Below are 21,683 nucleotides of genomic sequence, written 5' to 3'. Positions count from 1 at the left end.
CCACGCTGGGATTGTGGGCTTCATTCTAAGACATCCAAGAGTTTGTCTTGATCATGCAAAGACATCCAAGAGTTTCCAGCAGCACCATGGTGTGATCAGGGATACATTTTAAACAAGCTCACGGTCTGCTCTGCGAGAGGGGATTGTAGGCACAGGACCAGATATAGTGAGACCAGGAGGAGCATCTTGCAAAAGTCCAGGCGAGAGGTAACAGACGGCTTGAATTCGGTGGTGGCAGAGGAGCGAGCGGGAAATGGATGAACTTGGATATGTTTTGGAGGAAGCGTTGGCAGGACTGGGTTAGATAGGGGAGCAGACTGTGATGGGAGGAGAATCAAGGCTGACTCCTGGATTTCTGGCTGAATAACTGGGTTAGGGGTGGTGCTTTTTTCACTTTTTTTTTTTTTTTTTTTTTTTTTTTACTTGTATGGGGAAGTCAGGGTGAAGAAGCGGGCTCAGTTCTGCTCCAGCTGGGAAAAAGCAAGTAGGTGCTGTGTATACTGGTCTGTGTAGGCATGTGGGGAAGGTCAGGACAGTGTGGGAGAGAGGTGAGGTTTCTGGGCGGGTTGGCCTGTGGGTGGCATCAGAGGCCAGCCAGGGGCAGCCAGAGGGCCCTGGCTGAGAAAAAGCTGCAGACAGGAGCAGGCAATCATCAGAGAGGAACTGCATCCTTACCAGGGTTTGCCCAGAGTCAGCCTGGATAGTTTTCACAGTGGGAAGTGATGCAACTGCGCAGCAGCAGCAGCCGGCCTGGGCCCGGAGGACTGGCCCCGAGAGGCTCCTGCGCCCCTTGGCTGCAGGAGAATGTGGAGTTCCGACCTGGGCAGCAGCTGGCCAGTTGGAAGCCTCTCACCGGGAAGACTCCTGCACTGGCCCTCCGCCTCCCTCCCTCCTCTGCATTCTAGCTGCTTCCCAGGGCCTGGAACCCATGACATCTTGACAAACGATGCAGCGGGCAAAGCAAATCATTTTTCCAGCCCGAGAGCTGCAGGCTCACCTGGAACATGTGAGAATCCCAATCACAAATTCCTCCTGTAAGAAATCACTTTCTGTTTCCTTAGAACTGCATGTAATTTCTCTGTCAAGTTCTCATTCCACCAAGCGTTGCCTCTGTCCAGTCTGAGTTTCCCATTTCCGTGAGGGCATGCCCCCATGCCAGGGCTCTGCAGGCTGCAAGGGGGCAGGCGGGAGGCATGTTGCTCTATCATCTGGGGGCTGCACGTGCTGGAATGTCCTGGTGTCCCTCCAGTCTTTGGCCGTCAGTCCATTCCCTGCCACCTACAAGGTGCCCTCAGGTCCACCAGCTTTCACGGCCACTTCCAGGCCACTGTCAGGTGCATGGAGACATTCCACTGTGCCCCACTCCCCGGGCCCTGGGAACCTCTGCATCAGGCTGCTCTGGGTGTGTGGGCTCACTGACGCAGGTGCTGCCACGGACACATGGCCCTGTGACCCCATATGACCCATCTGCCCAGTTACAGCTCCCTGTAGTCAGCACAGTGGGATGGGCAGTCCTGGGGTTTGGGCCACTTTTCTATTGGATGCCCAAGCTTATCTAGAAGCTTCAGTACCCCCTTAGGTGCAGCCCAGGGACAGGATGGTGGGGCCTTTTGCTCTTTGCCTCCCTGGATCATCCTGCTCATGCCCAGCACAGGGAGTGCTCATCCAGGGTATGGTTTGGGAGGATTTTCTCAGCCTTTATCTCCTTGTGATTTTGAGCTTCAGCCTTAGGCCCAGCTATAGGTTCTTGAAATACAAACCTCCCAAATTTGCCTCAGTTACTTTATGCCTTCTGCTGTGTCTGCCCTCCCTGGGACAATGAAGGTAGGATGGGTAAAGACCTAAAGGCCTGGGAGGTAACAGGGAACCCAGGAGGAAAAACCCTATGTGATTATTTCAAATTCCCCTCTCAGCATCTGCAGAATGGAAGCCCGGCCCACCCTGGTCCAAGAGCAGCTGGGAGAGCCTTCGTTTCCCCTTTGAGCAGAAACAGGCCACCAAGAGACATTTAATGAACAGGATGCTAGAGGCCCAGTGCTGTAGGGACCTGCAGGGAGACCTCGGTCACCTTCCCATGCGGAGCCTGCAGTCTCTCGCAGCACCTGTGAACACGGGTAACTAGGAACTCTCCGCTGCAACCTGTAGACATTTCTCACTAGCAAGACAGTTTCTCCTTATTTAAGGCCAAAATCTGACTCTTATAATATCTATATATTGGTTCTGATTCTGTTCCCTGGACAGTAACAAACAAACAAAGATTTTCTCCATGAAAGTTTCAAGACAGAAGGCAATTTTCATGATCTTCAAGAGCAAAACCTTCCTCAAGTGAAACCTTCCCCGAGCCTCCCATGGCTCCTCCGATGACGGGAACTCCAGTGGTCTGGGCCTCGGCTGGCCTTGGCTGGCAGCATAACGCAGGAAGGGAGAAAGAAGAGCCAGGCCGGGGCCAGATCTGCCCCCTGGAGGACAGGGAAGATCCTATTTGCTGGGAAGAACACAGGCTCCAAGGAGTAAATAATAATTGACATTGATTGGCCCCTACTATGCGCCGTAATTTAACTACCGTAGTTTAATCATTACAAAAGGTCAGTAGATTAGGTGCTGTCTTTGTTCTCATTTAACAGATGAGGAGACAGAGGCACAGAGAGATTAAGTAACCTGCCGCTGGTCACAGTCAGGAAGTGGTTGAGCCAGGTTCAAAGTCCTGGGTCTGCTACCGAGTCCTCTCTGCTACCCACTACTCAGTAGAGCAACATGCCACTCAGAAATTGAGGGTGGGGTGGGAGGATTCAAAGCAACCCTCACATTCTCACTGCTTTGTAAATGCAGGCTCGGCTCAAGACCCCTTGGGACAGGATGGTGGGACTTGGGAAAACTCAGGAGTGGACACCCCCAGCTGGAGCTGGAACTAAGGGGCTGAGTCAAAGCTGGGGCTCTGTCCTATGACTCCTAAGGGTGGAGTAAGACAGAAAAATGGGTGGGGGCACTCAGCAAAGTAGGTGACCAAGACCCAACGTGACATTCGTAGGCCCAGGACACAAGCATGAGCAGCCACACTGTAATGGTGTGAAAGTCAAGCGAAGGGGTGTCTGGGCAGTTGTGAAGACGGCAGCATTGTGGCTGAATCGTGTCCCCATAAAATTCCCGTGTTGGAACCCTAACCCGCAGGACCTTAGAATGGGATGTATTTGGATATAGGGCTTTTAAAAGTGATTAAGTTGAAGCAAAACACTTAGTGTGGGCCCTAATCCAGTATGATCAATGTCCTTATAAGAAGAGGCGATTAGGACACTGACATATGAGGGAAGACCATGTGAGGACACAGAAAAAAGAGGGCCAAGGAGGGAGGTCTCAGCAGTAACCAACCTGCTGACACCTTGATCTCAAACTTCCAGCCTCCAGAACTGTGGGGACATAAATGCCTATAGTTTAATCCGCCCAGAGCCGTTGGTGAGTTGCCGCTGGGTGGGACGAGAGAAGGGAATAAGGTTGGGATTGGGTGGCTTCCTTAAGTTAGGAAAGAGGGGACAAAAGTGGCTCTGAATGTTGCTCAAGACAGTTCTCCTGGCTCCTCAGCTGGAGTGAGGACCAGCATGGCCTGGCAGTTCCTCCCCTGCCGACCTCACCCTGGGGTCTGAGCCTTTGCACATTCCTGGTTGAGGAAGTTCTAAGAGGCTCAGACTCCCAGCCCGCACTGCTCTCACTCAGCCTCTCTGCCTGCCTTTCCTCCTCCCTCAGCTCTTGACAGGAAGAGATGGTGCAGAGACTCGCTGTTCAAGCAAACCTTGGTAGAGAACTTGCCCGCCGCCAATGCGCTCCGTCTGCCTTTTGGTTCAAGTTGGGCTTGGTGGAGGCAGAAGACTCCCCTGCACTGGCTGCTGGGTTAGGTGAACAGTTGCACTGGAGTGGCTCACCTTGCAAGGGCTGGAGTGGAGTGATTGAAGTGTGGCTGTAGCCCGGGCCCGAGGATGCCTACTTACCGTTTTCAGGTGAAAATTAGTCTAACGAGAGGAATTTTCTCTCACAAGTGTTTGTTTTTATGCTGAATGTATTTTATGCCCACAAAACCAACAGAGCAGTGACAGCTTTAATCCAGTGTAATAATTCATCGCTGTACCAAGCCTTATAAGGTGCAATTTGTTTTATTATCTGCGTCCTCTTTCGGGAGTCGTAAACAGCCTGGGAGGCAGGCAGGATGCGTATTAGTTACTCCCGTCTCACCAATAGTGGAAAGTAATGGGGTCTTGGACCTGGATCTTCCACCTCTGTGGGGCACCCTTTCAATTTCCTAGCGTTTTCAAGGATAATATCTTCCCACGGTACTGACTGGTTTTGTGCTAGGTCCTCTTGTGGAAATAGCCATCCTGACTCACTCTTTGACCAGCTATAGATATGGCCGAGGCTGCATGCTGACCCTCCTACGTTCCGCAGCTGTAGGACAGATCCTCGTTGTATTCAGGAAGATGACAAGGGGACTCCAGCACTCAAAAGTGAGTGTGGATCTTGCTGTGCATCAGAATCACCCAGAACTTTAAAGGGCCATGTGTCTGGAACCCACCCCAGAGGTTTTGAATGGTTGCAGTTGCTGCTGTCTTTAAGCAAGCAATCCAGCTGATTCTCACGCAGAGGTAGGGTTGAGTACCACGAGGCTACAATATGACCCATCTTTCATTTGGCCACCACTTACGGAAGTGTCCCCTTTCCAGGCATTAGGCATCATTTCTCCTCAGCGATGGCAATGGCTGCTTCCTGTACCTGAACTTCTGCTCTGTGGGTCTCCTGCAAGGCTGCTGGTTCCCCACGGGTGAAATGGGAGAGGATGCCATTCCCTCTCATCTGAGAACTGAGCATCAGACTAAGTCGAGATTGGGCCTCAGTTGGGGGAAAATTTGATTGAGCAAGTCCTGTCTGTGTCTGGGCAATAAGGGAGACTTGGTTGACGGCTGTCTCTAAAATGCCTGCAAACCTCACTTCCATGTCCCACCTGAAGTCTCAGGGTTGGCCTTGTGTGGGGGAGGCTGAAGAGGCAAGCCCACGCGGCTGACCTGTGGGAGGGAGGACCCACTACTGCTTGCTGGCATGGCGGCCTGCCCTGGACCCAGCTCTTGGCTGATCCCTGAAGTGTTGGCCTGGTGTGAGGGGCCCAGGGAAGAAGCAGCGCCTAAGGAAGCTTGGGAAGTCTTATCAGGGGAAGCGGTGTTGGAGGTGGACTTGGAGGATGAACAGGAGATCACAGAGATCAAGATGGGAGGAGACAAGAATGACCGAGAGCAAAACAGTTTTAATTTCCCACACTTTGTATCACTGACTCATTGTAGGGAAGTAGAGAATTGGCTGGTTTAGGTCATGGAAGTGCTGGGCAGGAGGCTGTGCTTCCTCAGGCACCCTGTGCAGCTGTGGGTGAGGACACCGGGGACTCTGAGCAGGTGCAGGTGCTACAGGTAGGGTCAGGGGCCCCCACGGAGACTGCAGAGCTCACCCTGAGCCCTGTGGGTTCCTTGGTCCCTCTTCATCACCATCATTATAACATAATGAGAACACGATGCTCTTAAGCTTTCCATGGCACTGTTATCTTGTAATCTTGTGAAGCAAACAGAACAGGGACCATTGTCCCCAATGGATGGATACAGAAACTGAGGCTCCCAGGGGTTAAGTGACATGGCTAATGAATAACAGAACAGTGACTAGAAACCTGAGTCTGGGCTCTGGACCTGAAGGGCTTATGCTTCCTTTTTAGGCCTCAGGCACATTTGGGAAGGAGACTAAAATGGCTTTTGGTGACATGTCCACCAAGACATCTGTACCTGGCCCCCTGGCTACTGACAGTAGCATTTTGCTCAAATGCCTACTATGAACTGCTCCAAGTCCTTTACTCCATTCATTTAATCCTCACAATTTCTACATTTTACAGATGAGGAAACTGAGTCACAGGGGTTAGGTGACTGACCCAAGGAATAGCTCCTGCTCTTACCCACAAGGCCCTACCATCTCTCAAGGAAGCAGCTAGAGAGGGCAGGGCCTCCTACCCGGACAACTGTGAGTGAGCCAGACTCCGGGACTGCGATGTGTCACCACGGACTGCAGACTCCCCATCTGAGCCTTCTCACACCTGCGGACCAGGGAGCGCTAACCCTGCTGGCTTGTTTTGGAGTAAAATGAGGTCACCTCTGCAAAGCGCCCTGCATGGTGCCCGGGACCGGGTAGTGTTCGATCTGCATTAGGGGGTCCGACTGAAACTAAGTTGGGTGTATCAAGCAGATCAGAGGGGACGAAGGTGAGGGCAGGGGGAGGCCTCGCAGGCCCACAAAGGCCACCACACTCCCCTGTGGGCCTTGCAATGCCCCACACTGCGCTCAGCAACAGCTGCTCCCCGGCCAAGCAACATGGCATTAAAAAATGGCCACTGTGGACCCGGCAACAGTGGGAATCCAGGTAGCAATAAATTAAATGATGCTCCCAGCTTATATGGCTTTACGGTGGCCTCCCAGGAACACGTTTCAATATAAATGATTTACCCGGAAAAATGATATTGAATGTGCCACTAGGAGCTGTAGGGATAATAAATCCTGGTTTTGTGAATCAGAGATAGGTACCACCTGGCAATGCCTGGACCTGGGCCAGAAGCTGAAGTCCTCGGCCCCGTCCCAAGTTGGCCGTGGAGCAGTACCCACTGGGTGGCTGTGGGCAAACCCTTCCCATCTCTGGCCTCTCTGCCCTCCCTGTGTGGTGGCTGCTCAGGCCAGAAAATCTTGGGAGTATTTTCCTTGTCCTTCTCTTGCCTCCTGCCAGCAGCTCTGCAAACACTGAGCACTTTGGCAAGTTAGGTCAACTGCAGGCTGTTTGAGAGGCATTTCACACACACACACACACACACACACACACACACACACACACACACTCTCACACACACTCACACACGCAGACCCAAACAACATCACAGAAAGAAAAAGTCCTTCTCCCGCATGTTACTTTAAACAGGAAGAAATAATTCAAGTGATTTTTCAATCCAAGGGAAGCCAGAGGCGAGTGGAGGAGAGCAAAGTGGAAATTATAATTGCTAGAGCCCCCGCATTGGAGATGTTAACTCTCTCCTGTGACAGCTTGGGGACAGGACACAGCTCTCACATGATCGAAGGAGCTGGGATGCATCCTTTCCAGCGCCTCTACAGGCCCCCCTCCTTTTGTTTTGGGCGGCTTGGTTTCCTGCACCCCAAGATCATTTTCTCCTCCTTCATCGGGCTGCTGGGCCTGGCTGAGCAGGATCCTGCTGCTGTTCCCGTTGCCAGACGCAGCGTGGTCTTTCCCAGGCTTGCCCTGCCTCCTGCGCCCAGCGCCAGCTCCCGTCTGGGTCATCTCCTGCCCTTCAGAAGCTGTTTTCGTTGTCACTGCTTCCCAGAGCAGAGCCTTGGTCAGGAGCTGAGTGCTGAACCCTAAGAGCTAGCCTGTTCCGTCCATCTCAGCCGGGAGAGAACAGCCAGAGAAGCAAAAAGCTATTCAGCTTCTGATTAGACCCTAAAAGGACTTGGCCTTGTAATCACGCCACTCTTCCAGAAGGGAGTGTATTCCACAACACACTTCATGGTCATCAGGACACAAGGATCTTCTCTTTCCCTCTCCTACCCTCCCTTCCAACCTTCCTTATGGAAATATTTCTCTAGCACATGTCATGAGAAAGAAACTCAGAGAGACCAAGGGGGTGAGGAGAGAAGACAGAATGCGTGCTCCTCAGTGGGGGAGAGAGAAACATTAGCCAGCAATTTCAAAGCAGTGCATCAAGTGCTGTAATAGAAGAACACGGGATGCTAGGGGGTGCAGAGAAAGGGGTACCTTATCCAACTAGGAAGTAAACAAGAGGCTAGTGTCAGCACAGCTTCCTGGAGGAGGAGGTGCTCAAGTTGAGCTGCATGAACGAGGCGAGGCAGGCGGGTCCAGGCAGAGTGGGTACTAGCAACAAGCCAAATGCAGCAAGACCGCAAGGCTAGAGTTCAGCATGCACCTGGCCAGCATCCAGAATGAGACAAAGGCATGGGCTGGGCCAGGTCATCATGGGCCCAGAGCTCCATGCTAAGCGGTCGGTGCTTTGTCCTGAAGGCTCTCTGGAGCTGCCTCAGTCAGGGCCCAGTCAGGAAGACGAAAGACTCCATTAGGTGTTTCAAATGAGAGGATTTAATGTAGGAAATTATTTGCACAGGTGCTGAAGGGCTCAAAGAGCCGATCAGACTCAAAGAGAACTGCAGAAAATGCCTACCACCTGGAGGGCTTGGGGAAGGAAAGAAAGAGGGAACTCATGAGAACCTAGAGGCTCAGAGGAGGGAATGTTGGCGCTGGGGTCTGGTTCTGGGAGCATCAAGTGAAGCCAGTCTCCATCCAGCTGCTGCCCAGGGCACAATGCCACTGCTTGGGTAATTGGTGGGGGGGAAGTGTGTGTTTCCCACACTACCAAGCAATTATCCGGTACCTGCTGAGTACCCTACAAGTCAAATCAATTTTATAACTATCCACCTGGAGATAGCATCCCGTCCCATAGGTTAAGGGCTCAGTCCCACAGGGAGGAGATGGTGGGCACCGGGGTCAGGCTGGGGAAAGGAGATAGAGATGAGGTATAGGAACCTGGAGATCAAACCACCCAGTGGGTGTGGCATAGGAGAGATGGGTATTGGGTGTGAACTGCAGACACCTTACTGGGCAGGAGGGCCGGTGGTGGCACTGTTCCCAGCATAAGGCCCATGGAAGAAGATGAGGAAAAAATTAGAAGAAAGAAGAGGAGGAGGAGAAACAGCCATTTCATCTCTGCTTTGTCAACTTCTAAGAAGGGTCACTCCTCCAAGACATCATTCTACTGTTTGCTACGACTGCTAACAACTCTGCCCTTTCGTGGAAGAAACAACTGCCTCCCCACAATTTCCAAGCACAGGTCCTCACGCTGCCTTCTTATCTCCTACCAGACAAATATTTGAAGCCAATAGCCAGCTAAAGAAATGAATAAGAGGCGTGCAGGGGCCGTAATTCAAGGGAAGCTGCTCGGAGGGTTTGTTTTCTGGCCCAAAGCAGCACTAGCCATGCTTGTGTTATGTAGCAGGCTTTGGCTGGAGGCCAAGAGGAGGAGGAGACAAGAGCTTTTCAGGGAGCGGTGAGCACCCAGAGGGAAGGGAGGAAAGGCTGCTGGAAGGAACGCAGAGGATGTGACTCAGGCAAAAGGAGTGGGGGTGGCATTGGTTTGTGCGGAAGTCAGATGCCAGCCCCTCAGAAGCCACACTGGGTTCCTCAGGTGATTCCCGGGATCAGCCAATCAGCACAGTTGGCATGGGTGTGGTCTTGGCCCTGGAGATTCTTGGTCAAGAACAGAGGCCTGAATTGGCTGTGGGGAAACACCTACTCATGTGTGTGACAGAGACCAGAAGAGACATGAATCCCACTCACCCACTGCCACCATGCAGCCACAGGTGAGGGCCGGAGGAGACCTTGGGAAGAACCATGCACCTGTGGCCACAGAAAATGCAATTATTGAGATTGTGGAAGGCAACAAGGCTGTGGGGAGTGACAGTGATGAAAAGATACAATTTCTGATAAACCCTTGTACAACATAAAACACCACAGAAAGGGTGGCTTAAAGAACGGAAAGGTATTGTCTCATGGTTCTGGAGGCTGGAAGTATGAGATCAAGATGTTGGCAGAGTGGGGTTCTTTTCTTGGTTTGCGGATGATTGTCTGCCCTCTGTATGTGTCTGTATCTGAATCTCCTTTTATGAAAACACCAGTCATATTGGATTAGGGCCCACCCTAATGTCCCAATTTTAACTTGCCTCTTTAAAGAACCTATCTCCAAATACAAGTACATTCTGAGGTACAGAGGTTAGAATGTCAACATATGAATTGGGGGCGGCGGGGGGGGGGGAGAGGGCACAATTTAGTCCACAATACTCCCTAAAACTAGGGATGTTGACTTACATTTTTAATGCTCTTTTTATACAGCTTATTCTCAGGCCTCAAACATAATTGGTCCATATTAACTGAGTAGAAAGCATGGTCTGGACCCAGCCCCAAAGCAATCCTCATTTGTTCTGCTGACATCTGATCACTTTTTCAGGGCCTAGGCAGACCCACACTATCCCTCCAGGCACTGCCTGAAAATACAGCCTTTAAACAGTTCTCAGTAAACCATGATGTATTTGTGAATGAAATTTATCAAAACCCTGAAAATTAATTATTCATGCATTTCTATCTATAGAAAAACCTGTTGGTTTTCTTCCCGGAAGCCTAGTTAGATTTTTGTTTGCTGTGGTCCACAGGGAGGTAGATATTACAGATCTTTAGCAGAGACAGTTAATAATTCAATAGAATGCATCATGGGCACATCTGTACAAATGTCTGTCAGTGTTTTAAGAGGTTTAGAGAAGGAAGGGATATGACATGTTCTTTTGCCTCCAGGTCCTCCAGAAAAGGCAAAGGAAACCTTACCCATCAAGAAAAATGCCAGAGTTCGTTCTAAAATTTTTGAAGCATGAATACTCAATATAGATATCTTTATATTTCCCCTGTTGCATTTCTCATTTTAGATAGGCATGAAGACTGGTTTTTTATTTCACTGGACATATAAAATATACACTGAGGCTTGCAGTTATACTCAAACATAAGGTATCATACATTTTTAAATCTCATATGCCTTCAAAAACCAAATTCATCAGAATTTATTAATTCAAAGTTTCCTTGGAGCTTTGGATTGCCAAGGGTTTATAAAAGATTACAGTATTCTCTGCATGCCTACAGAGAAGCCCTCATATTATTAATATTAATGGCTGGCATTTGTAAGTTCTTACTCTGAGCCAGGCACTCTGCTATATATTTTACATAGCATCATTTCACTTAATTCTCATAGTAATTTTATAAGGTAAGGGTGATTATATCTCCATATGATATCCATGTATTCCCAACGCTTAGAGGTCATGTAGCTAGAAAGTGTTGGAGTGGAGGGTCAAACCCAAGTCTGCTGGCCTCCACAGTCTGATCCTACAACTCCATGCCTCATGACCGCCCATGGTGGGGACCAGGTGGTGATTAGAAATCCCTATTTTGTCAACAGATATCTACTATATGTACCAGACACTGTGCTAGGTACTATATACACACACACGGGAAAGAAACTGCCCCTGCGGCACTTTCCAGGGGGAGATCAAGAATCAGGATGGCGTGGAGACACGGATTTGTGTGTCATCAATAGACAAGGGATTGTTGGATCCAAAGCAGTTGATAAGGCCACCCAGGGGAGCAAGTAGAGGATAAAGGCAGTAACGGTGGAGTCCTGGGGAAGAGCAAAATCTAGGGAAAGGTAGAGGTGGTGGAACTGGATGAGGTGCCTGGGAAGACCATTGTAAAGAGGTAAGGGAATTCAGAAAAGACTTTGAGACTTAGGAATGGTCAATAGCGTTAGATGCCACAGAGAGTCCATTGAGCAAGAGGTTGGGAATAGCCCATTCATTGATTATTAGTGTCACAAGTTTCAGTAAGATGGTCAGAGCAGACGAAAAAGGAGAGTGACTATGGGGAAACTTGACCATGTTGGTGAGCCGAGGGATGGAGATGGAGAGGCTTGGGAGACGCAGTTAGAGTTGAGTTGAGTGAACAAGCAGAGCAAGGTGAGGAAGAGGTGGGCAGGGCTGAGACACAGGGATACAAATAGGAGAGCATGTTTCTCAAAGGCTGAAGAATGGGTGTCTCCATAGAGATGGAAAGAATAGAGAAAGTAATGTCGAAAGAATTCCTGGGTTGGGACTTGTGTTTACCCTGAGATGATGAGGGAAGCTCATCTATGAAGAGTTAGATGCCGGTGGGGAAGTAGGATTATAATGGAACAGTTATAGATTTAGTGAGGAGGAATAAAAGCCCGTGAGCATGGTGGGTCAGGGCCTTAGTAGGAGGTGGCAAGGGTGTCAGAAGCCAACTACAAATCTGTGGTCTTATGACCTGGATATTTATGTAATTTTCCTTAGTAGCACTTGGCCATTTTATTTTTGTTGTTGTTACTCCTCACCCAAAGATATTTTTCCTTGATTTTTTTTTTTTAGAGAGAGTGGAAGGGAGGGAGGGAGAGAGAAACATCGATGTGAGAGTGACACATTGATTGGTTGCCTCCTGCATGTGCCCCGACTGGGTCCAGGGAGTGAGCCTAAACCCAGATATGTGCCTTTGACTGGGACTCGAACCCTCAACCCGGTGCATGGGCCAACGCTCTAACCACTGAGCACACCGGACAGGGCAACATGGCCATTTTGGAAGAAGATAAAAGAATGGACAGTTGGATGATGGAGAAGGAGGCACAATATGCAAGTGCCGGCAGCAAAGTCATTGAAATATTTACCCAGAGGGTCAGGCTGGGCAGGAAAGCCAGTGAAGTCAGAGGAAGCTTAGGTCAGAAGGAATAAAGGACAGAATGTCTAAGAAAGCCTGTTCTGGGTAATGTTGGGGGTCCAGGGTGACCCCGGACAAGGAGGTCAGGTACAAATGCACCATTTTCCTTAGCTGCATCCTTTCTCTATTCACACCCATCTGCACTCCCCTCCCCCCCCGCCTCCAGCCCAGGCTTGTATCTGGCCTCTCTCCCTGTGGAGGCAGAGGTGCTGACCCAGAGGGACCAGTGAGGACTGTGTGGCCACACCCCGGCCCATGCAGGCTTCCACCTGGGCCCTGAGCTCAGCCCACAGAACCAACCTGATGGTCTGTAGTGGCTACTAAACCAATCTTCTCCCAACCCTAGAATTTTGGGGGTTTACCTAGTTGAATGTTAGATGGGTACACTGCTTTTCTTTTTTTAACTAGAACATTCTGTTTGGTTATTGCGAAGGGAATCAGGGAGTCCCTATTGGCCAAATGTGGGGAACCAGGCTGGCCCCTTTCCGGGCCACAGCCTGGGCGCTCCGGAGGCTGCACACTTGGCCGTTTCCGGGCCTGATGGAAGGGAAGCAGGCTGCTCTGCGCGCCGCCACTGACCCGACTTTGAAGGTACTTCACCTCGCCCACCTGCAACATCGATTAGTCTGTCTCAGCGCTGCACCTGCCAATAGCCAGAGCCACTCTGTATGGCTGCAGAGGCCAGCGTGCTTGTCAGGGGCTTCCCAGAGTGTCAGCAACATCACCCCAGCGATCCCAGGACTGAATCGGTGAGGATCACCCACAGAATACTGAGTGTGACCAAGGACATTGGGACAGAGGAGACCTGGTAATTGCTGTGGCCAGACAAAGGGGGCTTTTCCTCTCCAAAGACCCTTCCTGTGAAACACACTGAAGGCAGACCCCGGAGAAGCATCCACAGCTTCTCAGCTCCGCGGGCAGATGTCTCTGCTCTGTGACGTGTGTGTGGCCAGGAATGATCAAGGATGGAAACACAGCTCCCATCCCCCACCCCTAAGTCTGCATCCGGAGAAGCCAGGCAGGTTTGCATGCTCTTGAGGGTATCAAGGGACCAGACCAGAACTTGCTGTTTTCTTCCTGCTCTGTGATTCTGGGTCTAAAAGGCAACATCTTGGACTCAATTAAACATGCAGTATTGGATTTCCCTTCTCTGAGTGAGTGACAGTGCAATGGAGGTAGCAAGAGCCATTAGCTCTCTCAATTAGAACCTTCGCTCCCCAAAAAGGACTTTGCTTCTAGGCAAGAGGTTCCAAAAATACAGTTGTTAACAGTGATGCCTTCGGGGACTTTTAGGATAGCAGAGTGTCTCCAGACTGTGGCTATTCTAAACGTCATGGCTCTGTAAAAATATCACTTACCAAAAGTCTCTCAAAAATGCCAATGGTAAAAAGTAATAATGTGGCAAGTTGCCAATGAGTTTCTCTTTCAAGGTGGCTCTGGTCTCTATTCCTGTTGGTTTGACTCAGCTCAGCGGGGGTGGTGTTCCTGGAAAAGTACCAGGCTCCTGACTCTGCTCCTGCTCACACACAGTGTGGCTGCCTCTATTGATGGAGTTCTAACGCTACTTACAAAGCCCCACCGCAAGCTAACCAGCAACAATGCCACACGTAGACACAGCCGACACTGGTACTTTTCTGGCACCTCAGAAGACAAATGAACCTTTCTTCAAATCTGCAATTGCAATGAAACATTAAGGCATTTCGTTGAGTGCCCAGGAAGCAGCGATTATTGGTTAAAAGCAATTTGAAGATCTCTCTAAGTATTATTTATTACTTCTTAACCTAAAAGTGATCTTTTTTTCCAATATGTGTTTATTGTTAAAATAATTCTATAATAACATTAAGGTTATGAAAAACAAAACTAGTCAATTTATAGTATCTTCATCTGAACGCAACTGTTATAAATAATACTGCAAGGATATTTTAGTAATAAGTCTTTGTCCACTTTCTTGGTTATTTCCTAAGAATATATCCTTAGAAGAGATATTATTGGCTCTAAGAACATGGGCATTTAAAAAAGATTATTGATACGTTTTTCCAGATGGCTTTCCAGAAATAGTGTTTTACCACCTCATTGTTATTTAATTTACATTTATTTGAATATTAATGAGCTTAAGCAACACTTTAAATATTCAGTATTCATTTATGTATTTTCATATGAATTATTTATTTACTTCCTTTGTCCCTATACATTTTCCATCAATTTGTATGAACTCTTTATTTATTAAGGCTATTATATTTGTTGCCAAAATTTTTCCTGTTCATCCCTTAATTTTATTGATGTTTTGATATAGACCTTTAAGATATTATGTACTCAAATTTATCCAACTATCCTTTATTATTTCCTGGATAATATAAATTGTTGATTGAGCACCTATTATGTGGTAGGCCATCTATCAGCGGCTTTATGCTTATGTTCTACTTGAGCCTTATGTCAAGCACTGGAGACAGATGATAGTACAGCAGCCCTTCTTGTCCAAGGGGGATGCATTTCAAGACCCCCAGTGGATCCCTGAAACCGAGGGTAGCACTGAACCCTTTATGTATTTTGTTTTTTTTCTATACATACATACCGGCTTCTATCTGGCATATCCGAATTGCCAGCATCACTACTCATGTGCTTTGGGCCATTATTAAGTAAAATGAGGGTTACTTGGACACATGCACTGTGATACTGAGACTGTCAATCTGATAACCAATAGCTAATAAGTGACTAATGGGCGGGTGGTCTATACAGTGTGGATGTGCTGGACAAAAGGATGATTTACATCCTGGGCAGGAGGAGTGGGAGGTTATGAAATTTCATCACAATACTCAGAATGGTGAGTAATTGAAAACTTAGGAATTGTTTTTTTTCTGGAATTTTCCATGTAATGTTTTCAGACCATGGTTGACTTTGGATAACTGAAACCATGAAAAAGAAAACCTCAGAGAAGCAGGGGGCAGTCTGCTGTATATCCATTATACAGAAGAGAATCCTATATAATAAAAGGCTAATATGAAAATTGTCTCCTTGACTGGGAGTTCGACTGGGAATTCAACCGGGAGTTTGACGAGGAGACGGGACGGCCAGCCAACCACCCGTGGCCCCTCCACCCCATCAGCCCAGCCCAATCCGCCCTGATTGATCGGGGTGGGCCAGCCAGACCCCATCTGTGCACGAATTCATGCAACGGGCCTCTAGTGTAATAATAATGAATTAAATGGTAATAACAATAATAATGGCTAACATTGACCAATGACCATGCTCCAAGTGTTATTACAGCACTTTAAATGTATTATTAACTCATGTAATACTGAAAACAACCCCAGAAGCTAAGTCTGATTATCATTTTCATCTTATAGAGGAGAAAACTGAGGACAACGAAATTGATACAAGAATACACAGCTGAAAGCATCAGAGGTCAGACTAGGGAAGCTTAAGGAACTCTCTCCAAGTTGCAGAATTAGCCAATGTTAGCTGCATGAATAAACCCTGGGTCTGACTAAATCCACAGCCTAGGGTCTTTCGACTAACTCAAAGTTCTTCTCTACCATAACACTCAGCCTAGTTCCTGCCATCCTATATTTAAGACTCACATTTATATGATTTCTTGCTCTTAAGTCTTTTGGTGCATGAATTATGCTATTTTTTCATTTGCTATATAGTTTTGGATAATAAACATCTTATATTTTATTTGTGGAATGAACCCTCACAGTATCTGGATATTTGCTACTTGATGCCATACAATATCCCAAAGAACAATAAAATAATATGTAAAACCATCAAGACTATACTTTAAAGACATATTAATGTCTCTAGTGTGAATTACATATCTGTTTTAGTCTTTTGTGATGAGGACCATGGCATTTGCAGAAATCATATTCTCAGTAATTGATGTAAAGTGAGTAGTTGGGACATTTAGACCTCTCTGCTCTTTTTCTTTTAAGCAAAAATCCATGAGACCAGGAAGAAGGGGGAGGGTGGGAGGACTGGCCAAGGTGTGGGGGAAGATGTGTTTAAAGCACATTCTAAAGCAAGGGACCAGTATCGAGTCAGGGTCTTAGGCAGTGGAGCAATGCTGTGTCATATTTAGCTCACAGAAATCCAACTATGTGCATTTCAGAACAATCATATGAGTCTGTTTTCCTGCTTCTTGAAAATTTTTATTTTGTTTTCTTCCATCAAATACTGTGTGGAGCTTTTGGCAGGCAGATGAGCTACTTGTAGCTCACTTTGAGCTTTGCTAGGGTGGGTCTAGAGTAGCCTTCCCTCCAAGAATAGTTGAGCCCTGCCACTAAAGTTGGGTCTCTGGGGTTTAGGGTTCCCACTGGGTGATCACTGAGCACTCATCACTCTGGCTGGTTGGAGCACAAATGTGTCCCCCATCTGTGTGAGCTCAGAGAATTATTCAGCTCACAACTCTCAAGCCATTCTTCCCTTGGCCTAGTGGAGTTTTACTCTATGCACACATAGCCTAGTCCTCAGCAAAGTATCAAGGAGATCCCTATGTAGATTTATGAAGCACTTCTCTTGAATAGCTTCCTCCTTTCCCAAACTCTACCCTGAATTTTGAGCTGCCTCAGCCTCCCTACGCATTAAGCTGTCTTCCAACTCAGAGAGGCCCTGTGGTGTTGCCCTCTCACTCCTATGCTCTGAAAAGAAAGCTGGGCAATCACAGGGCCCACCTCCTTTGTTTCTCTTCTCTTAGGGTTCACAGTCCTCTGCTACCTGTCGCCCAAAGTCTGAAAACAGTTGCTTCATAGTCCCCTGCCTGAAAACAGTGTATTCAGTTTTCTAGTTGTTTCTGGAGAGAGGTGAAGTCCAATCCTTATTACTCAAACATAGTCCAACAAGAATGAGAACAATTTAAAGACCACGGGCCAGTCTGCTTGCTGAGTGAATGCCCAGTGTTCTGGGTGTGAAAGGATGTGGGAATCTCTGCTCCTGTGGCTTGTCTTAGGGTCCTGAAGCTACCCCAGGCTGAGTGTTCATCTGGTGTCTTAAGGGATGTAGTTGTCATACAAGATGGCCCCCTCTGAGCAAGCCAATTACTTCATCTGGTGTTCATTTGAAAAACAGAAATCTGAACTACAGGAGGAAACCAGGCCTGGTTGGGCTTATTGAGATACAGTATGTTAGTCTCCAGCCAAACAGATTTTCCGAGGGCCATTTTTGCTCTAAGGAAATGTTACCTTATGGGCTGACTTTAGAAGCTATCCCTTCCTGAGACACAACTCCACAGTACTTACACCCCCTTTTAGAGGTGGGTGAACCAAACCTGCCTTTTGGCCTAGGAGCCCTGGGATGAGAGGTTTTGCTTTTGGCTTAGTACCAATTTCTTCTCTTCTCAGAGAAGTTCCCAGAATGCTCTGCAACCAACATTTCACTATTTATGAGCAGTTGCTCCCACTTTAACCCAGGCCCTGCTTCTACCTAATGACATTTTTATATCTATTCACTTTCTTTAATGGCTGAATTCAAGTCTTATGAATATGGGCAGGCGTGGTATTCATTTTTCACTCCTTCTCCTGCAGTGTAAAAACTAAGGCACTTTCTTTGCAACTCTAATCCTTGATCTCCTCGATTATAAATGATGGCAATGATTCTCTCCTTGCAGGGTAGTTGGGGCAATTAAGTGAGTTCATGCCCATTTATTCTTTGGCTCTCTGGTATGGCTTCCAAACTCACCTCTTCATGGACACCACTCCTGTCAGGGTACCCAGTGTCTGTAATGTGTCAAATCCAAAAGACTCATTTTGCTAGATTACTTAACAGTACTTGATATTATAATTACCACCTTTCTCTTGAAACACTTTTTAAAAATTTCTTGACATCTTATTCTGCCTTTGCCTCTCTGGCCACTACTTAGCTCATATTTTTTCTTCTCCGACCTCCAAATCAGTGGTCTTTCAATTCATATTAATTTTTATTGATTTTAATTAAAAAAACTCATTCTCCAAAATGATGTGTGTGTACATTGTATAGCACACAAAATATTTGAGTACAGTGGCTCATGTACATAATTTTAAGTAAATGTGCACATTGGGAGTATAGGCTAAAAATGTTTACCGATGAAGGTGAAGTAGGAAATGCTGTGGAGCATACCACTGCTCTCAGTGTTGGAAATCCTCTTGGCTTATCATAGAACCTTTTCTCTTCTCTTACACTGTTTCTCTAAATGCTCACATTCATTTCCATTTATATGTCAACTAGAGGCCCAATGCACAACATTAGTGCAAGAGTAGACCTTCCTTCCCCCAGCTGCCAGCACTGGCTTCCTTTTGGCATCCGGGCTTCCCTCGCAGCCCTGGCTTTATCCGGAAGGTCATCTGGAAGGATGTCTGGTCTAATTAGCATATTATGCTTTTATTATTATAGATGACTCCTCAATTTACATGTCCTTCCAGACCTCCCTTCAAACCATAACTCATGTATTCAACTTATCTCTATATATAAAACCCCAAGAGACGAGTCAACCATTTGACCAGTTGACCATTTGACCAGTTGCTATTACGTGCACTGACCACCAGGGGGCAGACGCTCAATGCAGGAGCTGCCCCCTGGTGGTCAGTGCTCTCACAGCAGAAGTGCCAGTCAGCTGACCCATGTGAGCCAGATGCCAGGCTCACGGCTGGTGAGCACAGCTGCGGTGGTGCGAGCCTCTCGTGCTTCTGCGGCGGTGGTGGCAGGCAGGCAGGGTGGGGCCAGGATGAGTGGGAGCAGTGCCCAGCTGGGCTTGGGCCCCTCCCTGGCTGCCTGCTGCTTCATGCACTACTACATACCCTAAGGGGTCCCGAATTGAGAGAGGGCGCAGGACAGGCTGAAGGAACCCACCGGTGCATGAATCCATGTACCAGGCCTCTAGTCTACACTAATAAAAGAGAAACATGCAAATTGACCATCCTTCTGCTACACCCACCAGCCAATCAGGAGTGAGTATGCAAATTAACCCAACAAAGGTGGCGGCAGCCATGGAGCTGGAGCAAGCAGGAGCCTTGGGTTGCCCCCAGTGATGGAGGAAGCCAAGCTTCCCGCCCACCCTGGCCTCTGCTCAAGGAAGGGCTAGAGAAAAAAAAAAGGAGGGGCTGGGAGCCTGGGTTGCCAGGGGGCATGGCCAGCCTGAAAAAGGCCCTCAGCCCCTTACCCAGGCTGGCCAGTCACCCCAGCGAGGACCCCCACCCTGAAGGGGGTGTGGCCAGCCTGAAAATAGCCCTCAGCCCCTCACCCAGGCTGGCCATGCCCCCATGGAGTAAGAGTCCCCACTGGGGGGCATGGCCAGACTGCAAACAGCCATCAGCCCCTCACCCAGGCTGGCCATGCACCCATGGGGTGAGGGTCCCCTCTGGAGGGCATGACCAACCTGCAAATAGCCATCAGTCCCTCACCCAGGCTGGCCAGGCACCCCAGAGGGAACCCCCACCCTGAAGGGGGTGTGGCCAGCTTGAAAACAGCCCTTAGCCCCTCACCCAGGCTGGCCATGCCCCCCCAGCAGGGACCTTCACCCCCTGGGGGCGTGGCCGGCCTGCAAACCACCACAGGCCCCTCGCCCAGGCTGCCCCATGCCCCAAGGGAGTCCCCACCCTGATCCGGGACAACCTTCAGGGCAAACCAGCCGGCCCCCACCCATGCACCAGGCCTCTATCTATACTAATAAAAGGGTAATATGCTAATTAGACTGAGAGACCTTCTGGACGTTCTTCTGGACAAAGCCATGGTGGCGGGGCTGAGGTAGAGGCAGTTAGATGCCAAGAGGGGAGGGCAGTTGTGGGGGGGGGGCTATTGAGGGTGATCAGGCTAGTGAGGGGGCAGTTGGGGGTGAGCAGACCAGCAGGGGGGCCAGTTGGAGGCAAGCAGGCCGTCAGTGGGGGTCAGTTGGGGGTGATCAGGACAGTGAAGGGGGGCAGTTTGGAGTGAGCAGGCCACCAGGGGGGGCAGATGGGGGTGAGCACACTGGCACAGGGGGCAGTTGGAGGTGATCAGGCTGGGGGGGGCATTTGGGGGCGAGCAGGCCGGCGGTGGGAGGCAGTTGGGGGTGAGCAGGCCAGCAGGCAGAGTAGTTAGGGGCAATTTGGCAGGCAGGCAGGTAAGTGGTTAGGAGCCAGCAGTCCCGGATTGAGAGACGGATGTCCGACTGCCGTTTTAGGGCTGTTCCCTGTAAACCAGCAGTAGGACTCCTTCAAGGGGTCCCAGATTGGAGAGGGTGCAGGCCAGGCTGAGGGACACCCACCCCCCCTGCACGAATTTTGTGCACCGGGCCACTAGTTATTTAATAATTCCTTATGTTTTTTACAGACTTCTCAAATCAAACAGCTCCCAAATGAAACTCTTAATATTCTCACCTATGTATGCTCTTCTTCCAGGCCTTTCCCTCTCAGCTAATGTCATATCCATTAATGTTGCCTAGTTTCTTAAACATAACAAGGTGTTTCTAATGGCCTTGCCTTCCATTGCCGTGACCTCCAGCCTCTGATTCTCTGTCTGCCTATTTCCTAACCACCCTTTAAGTCTCAGCTGAAAGGTAACTTTCCCAGAGTCTCTTCGCCTGTCATTTTTCCTGTCCAGCACCTCCGCCCTTTTCTTACGAGCACTCTACTTTTCTTTTCGGAAAGCAAGTAGTCTTCATGCTTTGTGGGCTAGGCTACCAAGGTGTCCAGTTTCTCCAATTCATTCCCATGAACCCTCCAAGGAGTTGGCACATGACCCAAGCTAAGCCCACAGGACTATCTGCTCTAGAAATCTGAATTTTGGTCAAATTGATCCAAGGTAGTAAAATAATGAAAACATATATATATATTTTTTTTCTGAGGATGGTGCCTTGAAAAATCTGCCTGTGAGTTCTTGCTCCCAGACCCCAGAACTTCCATGGTTTCTGTCTTCCCAAGGCTTACTCATCCAACATTTACTTTGATTCTCTGGGCTACCTCATCTCCTTTGAGTAAATTTCTTAGTTTTAAATAAGGTAATTCCCCTTTCTGCCTTTTACCCTCAAAGAAGTTTGATTGATAAGGATCGCAAACTAAATTGTGCCCTAACCTGTGATTCTCTCTTGTATAGCACCCACTTTAGTTTCCTAGGGTTGCTGTAACCAAGTACCATCAACTGTGCAGCTTAAAACAACAGACGTTTGTTCCCTTACAGTCTGGAGTCTAGATGTCCAAAGTCAAGGTGTTGGCAGGGTCATGCTCCCTCTGAAGCTGGAGGCTTCTTTTTTACCTCTTCCTAGCTTCCAGTGGCTCTTTGGCGGGGGGAGGGGGGCCGGGGGGCGGAGAAGAGAGGGGCTCCAGGTGTTCCTTGGC

Source organism: Plecotus auritus (assembly GCF_963455305.1).
Source record: "Plecotus auritus genome assembly, chromosome: 7".
NCBI classification, from domain to species: Eukaryota; Metazoa; Chordata; class Mammalia; order Chiroptera; family Vespertilionidae; genus Plecotus; species Plecotus auritus.
Note: the sequence above shows the minus strand (reverse complement) of the source record.